General features: G+C 53.0%; 1 long non-coding RNA gene across 4 annotated transcripts; it reads right to left on the reverse strand.

Moving 5' to 3' along the window:
• Positions 1 to 337: 337 nt before the first annotated feature.
• On the reverse strand, positions 338 to 12,628 carry LOC103092917 (uncharacterized). Of its 4 annotated transcripts, none has more exons than XR_008911458.1 (3): positions 12,311 to 12,628; positions 10,128 to 10,578; positions 338 to 4,006 (listed from the first exon to the last, which is right to left on the reverse strand). It is a non-coding gene; the product is annotated as an uncharacterized LOC103092917 (long non-coding RNA). The 4 variants fall into 4 exon arrangements; XR_008911460.1 differs by lacking the exon at positions 12,311 to 12,628 and having other exon boundaries at positions 338 to 1,546; positions 1,766 to 4,006; positions 10,128 to 12,296; XR_008911457.1 differs by lacking the exon at positions 12,311 to 12,628 and having other exon boundaries at positions 10,128 to 12,296.
• Between the last annotated feature and the right edge of the window lie 271 nt (positions 12,629 to 12,899).

Genomic DNA, 12,899 nt, shown 5'->3' on the forward strand with positions numbered 1-12,899 from the left:
AAGGACTTGGGTTGCCACTGGGCAAAGGGGACCTTGGGAGGTGCTTCTTGCCTGGCCCAGGCAGCTGGGTGGGGAAGAGAAAAAGAGGAAATGAAAGCAGAAAGCTAGCCAAGGGGGCAGCTGGGATAGCTCAGTAAATGGAGAGCCAGGCCTAGAGACGGGAGGTCCTGGGTTCCAATCTGGCTGCAGACACTTCCCAGGTGTGTGACCCTGGGCAAGTCACTTGACCCCCATTGCCTAGCCCTCACCACTCTTCTGCCTTGGAGCCAATACACAGTATTGACTCCAAGATGGAAAGTGAGGGTTTAAAAAAAAAAAAGCTAGCCAACCCAGAAGCTAAAGAAAGGCGCCAAGCCATGTAAGAAGACCTGGAGGGAGGAAGGAAGAGGGAAGAAAACCAAGGCCAGAATCCTGACTCCTCCTCCTCCCTTTAGAAAGACCGAGACCAGGACCTGGTCGATGCCAAGGTGATGCCCAGTCTTCCCAGGTCACGGAGGATCTCCTGATGTGAAGGGATGGCGGCAGGAAAGGAGACACCAGCAGCCCAAGAGCCCACTTATGTGGTCTTTGGTTCTCCTCCCGGGTCGGGGTCATCTGTAGGAAGGGAGAAGAGGCCATTGACCTTCTTCTTAGCCCAGCCCATGCCAGTGTCAAGGTGGATTCCAAGGCTCCAATTGTGCTGCCACCTCCCCCTCCCACTCAAGGTTCGTTTCCCTTCCGGGGGGGCTCATGGTCACTGGAAGGGGGGGTCCAGGATGGGAATAGCAAATCTCTCCAATCTTACTTATGCTGAGGGACTGTCGAGGCTGGACAGAGGGGAATCCCCTCCCCTCTCTGTGGCCACAAACAAGCCGTTTCCCAAAATGCCAATCTGGATGCAATAGATCCTTCCTGTGAAGAAGCTGTCCAGGGACCCCCATGGACTGTAATGGCAACAAGAGAGGGGGGCAGAACACACCTTGGACACTTCCTCCAGTCCGCTTCCCATCCCCTCTGCTGGGGCTCCCCATTCCCGAGGCCGGGACCTCTGCCCTGCTGCCAGGAGAGCTGGGTGCCACCCTTTGGAATGCCGAGGCCACCTCCTCCTACTGGCCCCGAGATCAATCCATCGGTGTCTGAAGGTTCAGCCAAGGCCAGCGAAGACCAGCATCTGGAACAAGCTCTCCAAAGGAAACGCTCCAATGGGAGAGAAGAAATCGCCCGTTTTTGTCTAATGGATCCCTTCAGCCAGCGCCCGTCCCCACCAGTTAGCCTTTGGCCCAGCACACAGTAGGTGCTCAATAAATGCTTCTTGGCCTGACTGACAGAGCTAGAGTATGCAGCAATGAAAGTCCTGGATGGAGAGCTTTCCAGGGGCTCCCTCCAAACGCCCGCGGCTGGATTTTATTCCAAACAAGGCCCACCTACAGCGAGACTCTGAATTTCCTCTCCCAGAGGGAAGCTGTCCTCGTCTGCCCCTCTGGGTTCAGTTCTAATGCCAGGCTCTCCAGCCCCCATTCCAGGGGTTCTCCCGAACATTAGCCACCCATTAACATCAAAGATGAGTCTGGAACAGAAGTTACAAAGCGTTTCCCCACCTGCCCTGGGTCATACGCCCCCACCCACACCATCTGGGTCCCCGGGGAGAGCAGTCTCGGACTTAAGCCCCCGGAGATTAGAGACACGGATGCGAGCTCCCCCACTTCCCCCCAGTAAGGGCCGAGACTCCTGCTCGATCCTGTGATTCAGCCACTGTCTTGGGAGATTCAATCCTTTCCCTTCTCACCTACTGGGTGAATCTCTTCTGCATCCCGTTATTTTTCCATCCTGTCTTTCCCAGGAGATCGCGAGCTCCCTGAGGGCAAGACAAAGGGTTCCCTTTCCTTGCATTACGGCATCTTGCCCAGAACCAGTCCTTGTTGGGGCTCTCCGCCCTCCTCTGCTGTCTGGTCAGCCATGAACAGGCCACTTGCATGACGAGGAGCGTTAAGATTTCTCTCCCTGCTCAGAGCCTCCCTCTTCTTGGACGGATTATTTCCGCTCAGCATCCCCGCAAGTCCGGATGGCTTCCTCCAAGCCGTTGCCTTTGCTCTTCGGGAACCTTCTTCCATCACTGACCGCTCCCTTCCACCTGTTGTCTTGCCTTGGATTCCTCATTCCTCCCTGCTGAGTCCCCAGGCAGGAGCACCCTCGGGGGTCCTGGCTGGCTCCCCTACCGAGCTGTCACCTCATTCTAGCTCGGCCTGCATCACAATGCTTTCATTTCATTCTCCCCTATTGACTCTTCCCACAGCTGGCATCCCAGGCCTCTCCACATTCGCAGAAGGAAGGCCTGGCTTCCTGCTTCCCTGAAGGAACAGAAGCCCTCTAGGAGGAGCTCCCCCTCCTCCTCCCCAGTCTGCACTCCTTCGTTCCAGTCCTGAGGAAGAGGTGGCATTTCTCCTTACCAAGGGCAATGCCCCATTCAGGCCCCTCCATGCTTCTCCAGCAGCTCCCCCCGACCATCTCTCCTCATTCTCCCATTTTTACTCTTCTCCTGTTATCTCCTGCTAACCTGCCTAGGTCTCCCCTACCTCTTTCAAAAGCCTGTCCTTGTCATTGCCTCAGTTTCCCCAAATGTAAACTGGGAAGAAGAGTAGCTACCACTTCAGCATTCAGCTGGAACTGCTCTTTGCAGGGCTACCAACGTACTCTTCACCGGCAGGTCAGGTTCCATCTTCCGTACGTCTCTGTGATTCTGATGCTGTCAGACACCCTCCTGTCAGACACCCTCCTGTGTATTCTCTTCATTGGCCTCTGTCATGTTAATCTCCCTCCTCTGTCCTCCTTCTACCTGTGTGGTGGTTGTTTCAGAGCTGGCAGACTCTTCTCATGGCAGAGCTTGCCATTTCCCTCTCCAGCTCACTTTACCGATGAGGAACCCGAGACAAACAGGGTGAAGTGACTTGTCCAGGGTCACATAGCTAGGCAGTGTCCAAGACAAAACTTGAACTCAGGTCTTTCTGACTCCAGCATGCTACACCTTGCTATCCTTCCTCACTTTCTTAGTTTCTTTCTTTGGCCTAATGTTTAAAGCTTCCCCACCCTCCCTGCCCTTTAACCCATTCACTGTCCAAGCCAAACTGACCCACTAGTCATTCCCCGGACTTGACGTTCTCTTTCCATCCTCTGAGGCTTTGCATGGACTGTCCTGTGTCTTTCCATCACATTCAGCTCACGTGCTGCCTCCTCTGAAGCACAGACCAGTCTCCCAATCTGAAGGTCCTGGCAGACCCTCGTACTTCCAGTTCTGTGGCTTCTTTGCCTCTTCTTCTGCCACAGACACTGGCCACGAAAGCTCTTGGAGGCCAGCACTTAGCCCCAAGAAGGGCTCATCAATATTTCGGTGGGGCTCTGTCCTCCTCTGGTCCTGGTCTCCTTCCCTTGGAATCCTGCTCCTTAGTCTGTCCGGATCTGCCCTCCTCAATCTGAGCTCAGGCGTAAAAAAGAAAACACATTCAGAGCCTTCCAGATGGTCTCCACGAGGCCGGGTCCTTCCCAAGCTCAAATCTTTCTTCTTGGCTTCCTCCAGCCCGCAGCGCTGCAGGGGTTCCAGGACTCGGTGCCTGGCCCGGCCCACACCCTCATTAGAGGATGCTTGTGGACGGCCTGTGGCCCTTGTGAGAGCCGTGGGTAGCCACAGGGCCATCTTCCGTGGTTTGCATCTTCCTGGGATGGATCCCTCCCCTGCAAGGGAGCAGGAGAGCAATGGCTTGGCAAGCACAGATGGGGGTCACGGACAGAGGGTGTTTCCTCTCTGGCACCCCAGCAAGGAGGTCTCGTAGATCCAGGCCCTCCTGAGAGCTGCCTCAGCTTACCAGAAATCCTTTAGAGGACTGGAGACACAGTCCCAGAATTCCAGAGCTTCAAGGATCATCCTCCCCTCCTTGACTCTCCATCGCTGTCCTCACAGCGCTTCTGGGCGCCTCCACGTGCCCGTGCGAAGACCCTTGATTCTGGGATGATCCTGTCCCCTTCTGCAGTCAGTCTGCAGATGAAGCAAAGGAGAGCCAGCAGTGTTAAGGCCAGGAGATACATGAAGGTGGCTGTTGTCACCCACTTTGGTCGCCAGAGGGCGCGCACAGCTAGACGTGGGTCTCTCTCCTTTGCACATTCCCAAGTGTGGTCTGGGCCATTTCTCAGTCACCCAGGGCTCCTTCCTTTGGCTCCTCTTGGCTTCCTTCCGGGAGCCCAGAAGAGCTCTGGCACCCTGTCTTTGCAGTCCCAAAGGCCTGGAGGCCCGCGGTGGGGTGGACAAAGAGAACTGACTTCAGCCCACCTTCGGATGGCACCCTTGTCTTATGGGTTTCTTCTGCCCTGTCACCTCTCCCCTTGGAACATATCTGTGTCCTCCCCAGTCTTTGGCCTGTGGTAGAGATGGGCCCAGGGTCTCCCAAGGGAGCAACGGAGGGAGACTTGGACAAATGAGGCCATCTTTCCTGGCCTTTGCATTGGGGATGAATAATAATACCTGCAGCATCCCCAGCCACCCCCAGGACCAGAATATGAACAAGCCAAGAGAACCTCTGCTAGATAGCAATGCTGGGGGCCAATTCTGTTTACTAAGGCAGGAAGGGGCTGCTATCTGAAACAGTAAAGGGAGTCTCACCCTAGTGAAAGCAGGCTCATCCATGACAGCAATTCCCATCAGGTGGCTCTCCAAGGAGTGAGAGTCAAGGGCAAAGCCATTTGGGGGCAATTTGGGGAACAGGGAAGAAGGGTCAGATTTCTCTCCAGGACCTCCCATCCTCAGGCCTGGCTCTCTAGCCACTGAGCCACCTGACTGCTCCTAGAAATGCTTCATCTCAACTGCCTGCCAGACCGACAGGGTGTAGAATGAGACACTTGGGGGCATTTTGGACTTGGCAAATTGTTTGATCATATATTTGTTATAAGGACTGGGGGTTTTTTTCTTTCCAATGGAGATAAGAAGATAGAAGAAAGTGATTTTTCCTTATAATTTGGGGTGAGTCACTTCCCTTCTCTGTGTCTGTTTCCTCATTTGAAAGTGAGAGGGATGGGGCAGCTGGATGGCTCATCCTGGGTTCAAATCTGACTTCAGACACTTCCTAGCTATGTGACCCTGGATTAGTCACTTAATCCTCATTGCCTAGACCTTGTCAACGTGGAATCTAGAAGTCACCAAACTTGTAGCTTAGTTTGGCACAATAGGCAACATGTCAGTCTCGAAGGCTGAAGGTCCCGAGTTCAACCCTCTGAAGGAGGGTGTGATATACTGGGAGAGGCTTCTGGGGACAAGAAGAGTCATTAGGTTTGGGCTTAGCCCGCATCTGAAGAGGATTGTGGATTCTCACAGGAACAGGCTCAAACCTGAGGCTTTCACCTCTGTGCTAAACAAAACTGGGAATCACTAAATCTTTCTAAGCTACAAGTTTGGGAGCTTCTAGATTCCATGTTGACACCCGTATCTGTCTTCTGTCTGTCTTGGAACCAATGCACAATATTGATTCTAAGATGAAAGGAGAGAGAGAGAGAGAGAGAGAGAGAGAGAGAGAGAGAGAGAGAGAGAGAGAGAGAGAGAGAGAGACAAGAGAGAGACAGAGTCTGAGACAGAGAGAAGGACAGAGACAGAGAGAAAGAGAGAGAGAGAGAGGAAGGGAGGGAGAGAGAGAGATGGAGAGAGAGAGAGAGAGAGAGAGGGAGGGAGAGAGAGAGAGGGAGAAGGAGAGAGTAGAGAGAGAGGCAGAGAGGACAAGAGAGAGACAGAGTCAGAGACAGAGAGAAAGAGAGAGAGAGAGAGAGGAAGGAGAGAGAGAGAGAGAGGGAGGGAGAAGGAGAGAGAGAGGGAGGAGGGGGAGGAGAGAGAGAGAGAGAGACAAGAGAGAGACAGAGTCAGAGAGAAAGAGAGAGAGAGAGGAAGGAAGGGAGGGAGGGAGGAGAGAGAGAGAGAGAGAGAGAGAGATGAGGAGAGAGAGAGAGAGAGAGAGAGAGAGAGAGAGAGAGAGGAAGGAGAGAGAGAGAGGCAGAGAGACAAGAGAGAGACAGAGTCAGAGACAGAGAGAAGAGAGAGAGAGAGGAAGGAGAGAGAGAGGGAGGGAGAAGGAGAGAGAGAGAGAGGAGAGGGGAGGAAGGGAGGGAGGGAGAGAGAGAGAGAGAGAGAGAGGGAGGAGAGAGACGAGAGAGAGAGACAAGAGAGAGACAGAGTCAGAGAGAAAGAGAGAGAGAGAGGAAGGAAGGGAGGGAGGGAGAGAGAGAGAGAGAGAGAGAGAGAGAGAGAGAGAGAGAGATGAGAGAGAGAGAGAGAGAGAGAGAGAGAGAGAGAGAGAGAGAGAGGAAGGAGAGAGAGAGAGGCAGAGAGACAAGAGAGAGACAGAGTCAGAGACAGAGAGAAAGAGAGAGAGAGAGGAAGGAGAGAGAGAGGGAGGGAGAGGGAGAGAGGAGAGAGAGGGAGAGGGAGGAAGGGAGGGAGGGAGAGAGAGAGAGAGAGAGAGAGAGAGAGAGAGAGAGAGAGAGGGAGGGAGGGAGGGAGGGAGGAGGGAGGGAGGAGGGAGGGAGGGAGGGAGAGAAGAAAGGAGAGAAAACAAATAAAAAGATATATAATAGAGAGAAAGGAAGAAACAAACATGGAAGGGAGGGAAACAGAAAAAGGAGTGGGGGGGGAGGGTCTGCGGGCCTTGACTTGATGACCTCTTATTTGACTGATGGTTCTCAGTACCTTACGGGAGTTCTTCATTCGCTGAGTTGGTAAATTGCTGGATTGAAATGGTTGGGATTGTCAGCATTCCGACCTTGAGTTCCAATCCTAAACGTGAAAAGTTCCCAGAGATTTCGGCTTGGCGGAGGCGAGCCATTTATCCATAAGTACGCCTGGGGATTACTGGCAAACGGTCAGTAACTGGAGCCACCAAAACGAGCCGGAAATACTTAGCTGGATGTTGCGCAAGCGTGTGGAATCCCCTTTCCCTGGGGAGTTTCCTAGGAAGAGAGGCACCCATGTGCCTCCGGGCAGGGGAGAGACAGGCGAGATGCCTGGTCCCTGGAGGGCTGCCTGCAGCTTGAGGGTTTTAAGGATTAGGCAGCCCAACCTGGCTGCCTGCGGTTGCTGCAGGGTGTCTTTACGTTGGACAGTGGGGAGTGTTTCCATCCCTAATGACTTCTCCAAGCCCGAGTTCGCTAGCTCCGGAGCGCTCTGCGCTCAGTCTCCCCGCTTTCATTTCCTTTATGACAACAAAGGGATGACTGATGCTACAATCACCTCTGAAAGACTGTAAAACGGGGGTGGTGACAGAAGTTCTCTGGAGGAGAGCTATGTCGTGCTGAGAGCGAGAGCTTGTGAGTCGCTAAGACCTCCAGATCTTCAAATACACAGTTGTTTAGCCCGGTCTCGCCAGTCCCTTATTTGTGAAATCGGTTTCTGAAACCCGAGCTTGGTTCTAGTAGACTGGGACAAGCCCTGGTTCTGGAGGCAGAGGACAAAGGTTCCTACACCCACTGCCCTGTTTCCTTGGAGAAACTTTGAACTGTCCCTCAGCCTCCTGCAGACTCTCTCCTGTAAGACTATGGAGGGAGTTGGACTCATGAGCTCTGCGATCCTTTCCAGCTGAAATGGAGAATCGTCTCTGGGAAGATGGAAAAATACTAATCTTATGATTTTTAGATCCTTACCCTCCATCTTATTGATTCTAAAGTAGAAGAGTGGTATGGGCTAGGCAACGGGGTTCCGTGACTTGCTCAGGGTCACACAGCTAGGAAGTATCCAAGACTAAGTTTCAACCCAAGACTTCCTGTTTCCAGATCTGGCTTTCTCTTCCACTGTGCCTTCTGACTGCCCCCTCCCCCAACGTATTATTAACCAGTCATATCCATACAGTCCTTTAATGATTACAACTTGCTTTTCCTCATGACCATGCTACAAGGGAGGTGCCCCAAGGATGGTTTTTCCCTTCATTAAAATGGAGCCTCAGACACATACTAGCAGGGGTTGTCCTTGGACAAGTCAGCCTCCATCTCTTCTTCAAAATGGAGATACCTCCAGAAAAAGGACTGTTGGAGTAATTTTCACATTCAGTGTATTTATGGGTTTATTTGGGGGTTTTGTTGGCTATGATTTTGCTCTTACAACAATATGGAAGTGTGTTTTGCAGGACAATAAAAATAAAATCAAAGAGAAATTTTAATGGGGATAATAATAGCACCTGCATTCTAGAGTTGTGAAGATCACACGAGAAAACAGATTTGATAAAGTGCCTCTGCAAACCTTAAAGCCCTATAGAAATGCCCCGCCGCCTGCTGCTACATAACTCAGCCCCCTTTTCTGCATGAAAAGCCAGGCAGAAGCAGGGCTCTTCCTAAATCGCCAGACCTACCCTGAGTTGGGGCCGTGAGTCAAAGCCCCACCTGCGGATTGCCTGTTCAGCTGCTGGTCAGCTCCCAAGACTCAGGTCTCTGGGCAGTGAGAGGGCTCTCACACAGGGCCCCTACCTTTGGGGGAGGATCAGCCTCAGCTAACAGCTAGCAGACCAGACAGGCATTGCCCAAGTGGAGAAGCAGGTCTTTACAACGTTCTAAGCAAAGATCTCCCCTCCTGCTCAGCTCCTCCACTTCCCAAGTTCCCTCTTGTTAAAGGGACGGCCACTTCCCCTTGTCGTCCTTTTCTTCTCCATCTCCTTTCTCTTCCTTCCTTCCTTCCACAAATGCATTAAGCGCCTGTCCTGTGCATCCCGAGCTAGATTCCAGAAGAGCTTTGGAGTTTGGACAAGACCGGTCCGGCTGCCATTGTATTTGGGCATGTGGTTCCAAAGGCTTCAGCAGGTAGATGATGCCAGGGCCCTCAGGAAGAGGAAGCATTTGAGGTGAGTCTAAAGGCCAGGGAGCAGGGAAGTCTGGGCAGGGGAAACAGTGCAGCCCAGGCACCACCTGCCAGAGCTTCCTATACCATCTCTCCCATTTGTCTTTTCTGCCTTTCTATCCCACTGCTATGTCACCAGGTCAAAGCCCCTTACTACCAGAGGAATCAGATCTCTTGTCCATACAGAGTAAGTAGATTAATGGAGGAGCTCAGATAGTCCCATAAAACAGACCAAGAAATAAATGTAAATGTATGTAATTAGGAATGTGACCATCAGGGCAGCTGGTGGCTCAGTGGATAGAGCCAGGTCTGGAGACTGGACATCATGGGTTCAATTGTGGCGCCTAGATACTCGCTAGCAGTAGAAAGAAAGAGAGGAGAGAGAGAGACAGAGACAGAGACAGAGACAAAGAGAGAAAGAGAAAGAGAGAAAGGAAGGAGAGAGAGAAAGAAGGAGAAAGGAGAGAGAGAAAGGAAGGAGAGAAAGAAAAAGAAAGAAACAGAGAGGAGAGAGGAAGGAAGGAAGGAAGGAAGGAAGGAAGGAAGGAAGGAAGGAAGAAGAAAGAAAGAAAGAAGAAGGAAAGAAAAGAAGAAAGAAAGAAAGAAAGAGAAAGAAAGAAGAAGAAAGAAAGAAAGAAAGAAAGAATGAAAGAAAGAAAGAAAGAAAGAAAGAAAGAAAGAAAGAAAGAAAGAAAGAAAGAAAGAAAGAAAGAAAGAAAGAAAGAAAGAAAGAAAGAGGGAGGGAGGGAGAGAGAGAGGGAGAGAGGGAGGAAGGGAGGAAGGGAGGGAGGGAGGGAGGAAAGAAGGAAGGAAAGGAGGGAGGAAGGGAGGGAGGGAGGGAGGAAGGAAGGAAGGAAGGAAGGAAGGAAGGAAGGGAAGGAAGGAAGGAAGGAAGGAAGGAAGGAAGGAAGAAAGAAGGAAGGAAGGAAGGAAGGAAGGAAGGGAGGAAGGAAGGGAGGGAGGGAGGGAGGGAGGGAGGGAAGGAAGGAAGGAAGGAAGGAAGGAAGGAAGGAAGGAAGGAAGGAAGGAAGGAAGGGAGGGAGGGAGGAAGGAAGAAGAGAAAGGAAGAAGAAAGGAAGAAAGAATGAAGAAAGGGAGGGAGGAAGGAAGAACATTTGTCACCCTAAATATTCGCAGATCAAAGCTGTTTCCTGGATGGTCAGGAGAACCCTGCTGATAGAGATGATTCTAACTGCCTAAAAGACTTTTTAGACCGACACGAGACCTTCAGTCATGGAGCCAACTCAGAAATGTGCACTCCACTCCAAGGTTTTTGATGCCTTTTTTGCAAAATACTTACTTCTGAACACACCAACCGTCCAGCATGGCCACTCCCGATCTTTCTGTCTGCTCATGTTCCATTCAAGGACAGACGAGCAAGCTGCAAGTGTCTCTGACATACAAGTTTTATACAGTGAGGTCACACTCGTGAAGGGCTTAGCACAGTGCCTGACACATAATAGGTGCTTTGATAAATGCTGGTTCCTTTCCCCTTTCCTTCCTTCCTTCTCTCCCTGCTAGGCTGGGTATAGAGAAGCAAATAGCCCTTGTCCTCAAGGAACTTCTGACATTCTCCTGGGGGAGGAGAGAGGACCACATATTCGCAGGAGTCATTCTGGATTCATTTGAGGAAGGAGAGAGCCCAGGAACAAGGAAGGGGGATGAGGAGGAGAGGAAGCGCCCAGAAGAATCTTGAAGAAAGCTCAGGATTGGATGAGACCAGCAGGTGAAAGGGCACCACTGCCCCAAGCCTGAAAGCCAAAGCAAGAAATAACAAGGAGAGATGAGCAGTAGATGGTTGTCTGACCAGGGTACAACTCCCTCAGACCCTGCCCCTCCTGATCCCATCCCACTCCACTCCTTGGCTGGGTCCTGGACCCTCTGTGCTCCACCACCAAGCAGGCAGTTTTTAAAAGAAGACATCTGAACTCTATAAACAGCCATATGAAAAAATGTCCAAATAAACGTCAACCAAAACTGTCACAAAACCAGTACATTGTGGGTAGAGCTGTGGTCAGGTCATTCCCGAAAATTCCAAATGTATTGCTCTGCCCAGTTCAGTCATTTCCTTTGTGTCCCACATTTAGGGTTTTCTTGGCAGACACAACAAGGTTGGTTTACTGTTCTGAGTCAAACAGTTAAGTGAGCCATCCAGGGTAGACCAGTTCCTAAGTCTGGAACCCCCCCTCCTTTCTGTCTCTCTAGAGGCAGTGTTTGTCTCAAGAAAAAGGATCAGTTTTTGTGCCCAGAAGTCCAGAGTTCAAGTCCTGCTTCTGATACATGCCAGCTGTGTGTGGGACCCTGACTAAGACCTACTGAACCTGTCAGAGTTCGCTGCAACTCTCTAAATGACCCAGAAAGAGATCAAACACCCAGGGGAAGGGACTTTCTTCCCAGGAGAGCCGAGTCTCTCTATTCCCCATTAGCCTGGAGCCTTAGAGTGGAGCTCAGGTGCTACCTTCTGCCCCCCACCCCCAGTACTGCCTGGCATACAGCAGGCGGTTAATGAGTGCTGGCTGACTGGCATCTCTCCTCCAATGAGGTCCTTCCTCCTGCAGAGCCAGCCCAGCTCCTGTAGAAGTCCTGGATCACTCTGGGATGTTGGGACCTCCCAGCCTCGCCCTCCACTGCAACCACCTCACCCAGTCCCCCCCAGGGTCCTCCTCCCCCTAGAAGACAGTCCTAGGGCACCTGGCTAGGGCCTCCGGCTGTCCCCTGTCTGGTCCCCTCCTCCCCACCCCCGGCAGCAGCTGTTGGCATCTCTGGGCCTTTCCCCTCCCGTGCCTCAGTTTCCTCCTTTGTAAGGATGGCCCCCGTTCAGGGCTTGGGAGGGGAAGGGACTCAGTTTCTCCTCTCAGAGACAAGAGCTTTAGAGAGTCCTAGAGAAGGCGGCTCTGTACAGGCTTGGTGGCCATCCAGGTGCTGGCGCTTCCCCAGAGACCCTTCCTACACCAGCTTTTCCAGTCCCACTCCCACTCCCGCCCGGGGTCCACAACCCACGACCCTGGAGGGCCTGTCGAGGCATCTTCGGCGCTCCTGTTTCTCCGCTGGATGCGGGAGGCCCAGCGTAGGCACCTGCAACTGCAGCCTTTCTGCCTCCCCGCCCTCCATTTTCCTGCAGGGATGTGGGCGTGGCTTAGCAGCTAAATCTGCGCCTCCTGCCTGGGTGACCCTGGGCAAGTCACTTATCCCACTCCTTCGCCTTGGATTGATCTTCTTATCCGCACTCCTCAAGGCTCCCGGAGACCTCCCAAGGCCAAGGGCTGGGAAAGATACCTCGAAGCCCCCAGCAGCCTGGAAAGGCCTCCAGCCCGCCCCTTACACCTGTGGGGTCCTTGTTAAACTTCAAGGTGGGGTGATGCCCCTTGAAAAGGCCATGGTCCCTCAGCTTCCCCTCAGGAGCAAGGGGCCGGCAGGCTCAGGGCGATCACCTGCCCGTTCCCCCAAGCCGTGCCTCAGTTTCCCTGCGGAGTTATATCCCACCTATGGGCCTCAGGGTTCTGGAGCTAGAGCGCTGCCCCCACTGTCACGTCAACAGTGACAGGCCCGCGGGTGTCTGTGACGTGTCTGGCCGCTGTACCAATAAAAACCGCTGCCCCGAGGCTCCGGCCGCTTTCGTTCACGGGAAGGTGAGTGATATGGAGGGACTGGGGGGAGGAGAAAGGAAGCCAGGAGGCTGGGTAGGGGCGCGGCAGAGAGTGGGGCCCGGGGCCGGGCCTTCCTGCCTCTCTGCTAACGGTCACGAGGCCTCGTCTCTGCCGCTGCCCATTGGAAGAGGGCGTCCCGCCCCCTGACCAATCACAGTCGTTGGCGCCAGAATTCGAATTGATGTTTAGACTTGAATTCTGGCATCTGGGCCTGGACTACTTTTCGTCAGGCTCAGAGCTTACAGCCTGAGGAGGTGGAGGTGGAGGTGGGGGCGAGGAAGGCCGGGCTAAATTCTGACCCTCCAGCCCTGACCCCATTCCTCAGGTGCAGAGGAGGCCCAGAATGCAGGACCCCGCTGGAGTACTGGGAACGGGGGGTGGTCCCAGGTGGGAGCGCGGAGGGATCCTGTTTTGCGCGGGACACA

The sequence above is a fragment of the Monodelphis domestica genome, chromosome 1 (assembly GCF_027887165.1).
Source record: "Monodelphis domestica isolate mMonDom1 chromosome 1, mMonDom1.pri, whole genome shotgun sequence".
NCBI lineage: Eukaryota > Metazoa > Chordata > Mammalia > Didelphimorphia > Didelphidae > Monodelphis > Monodelphis domestica.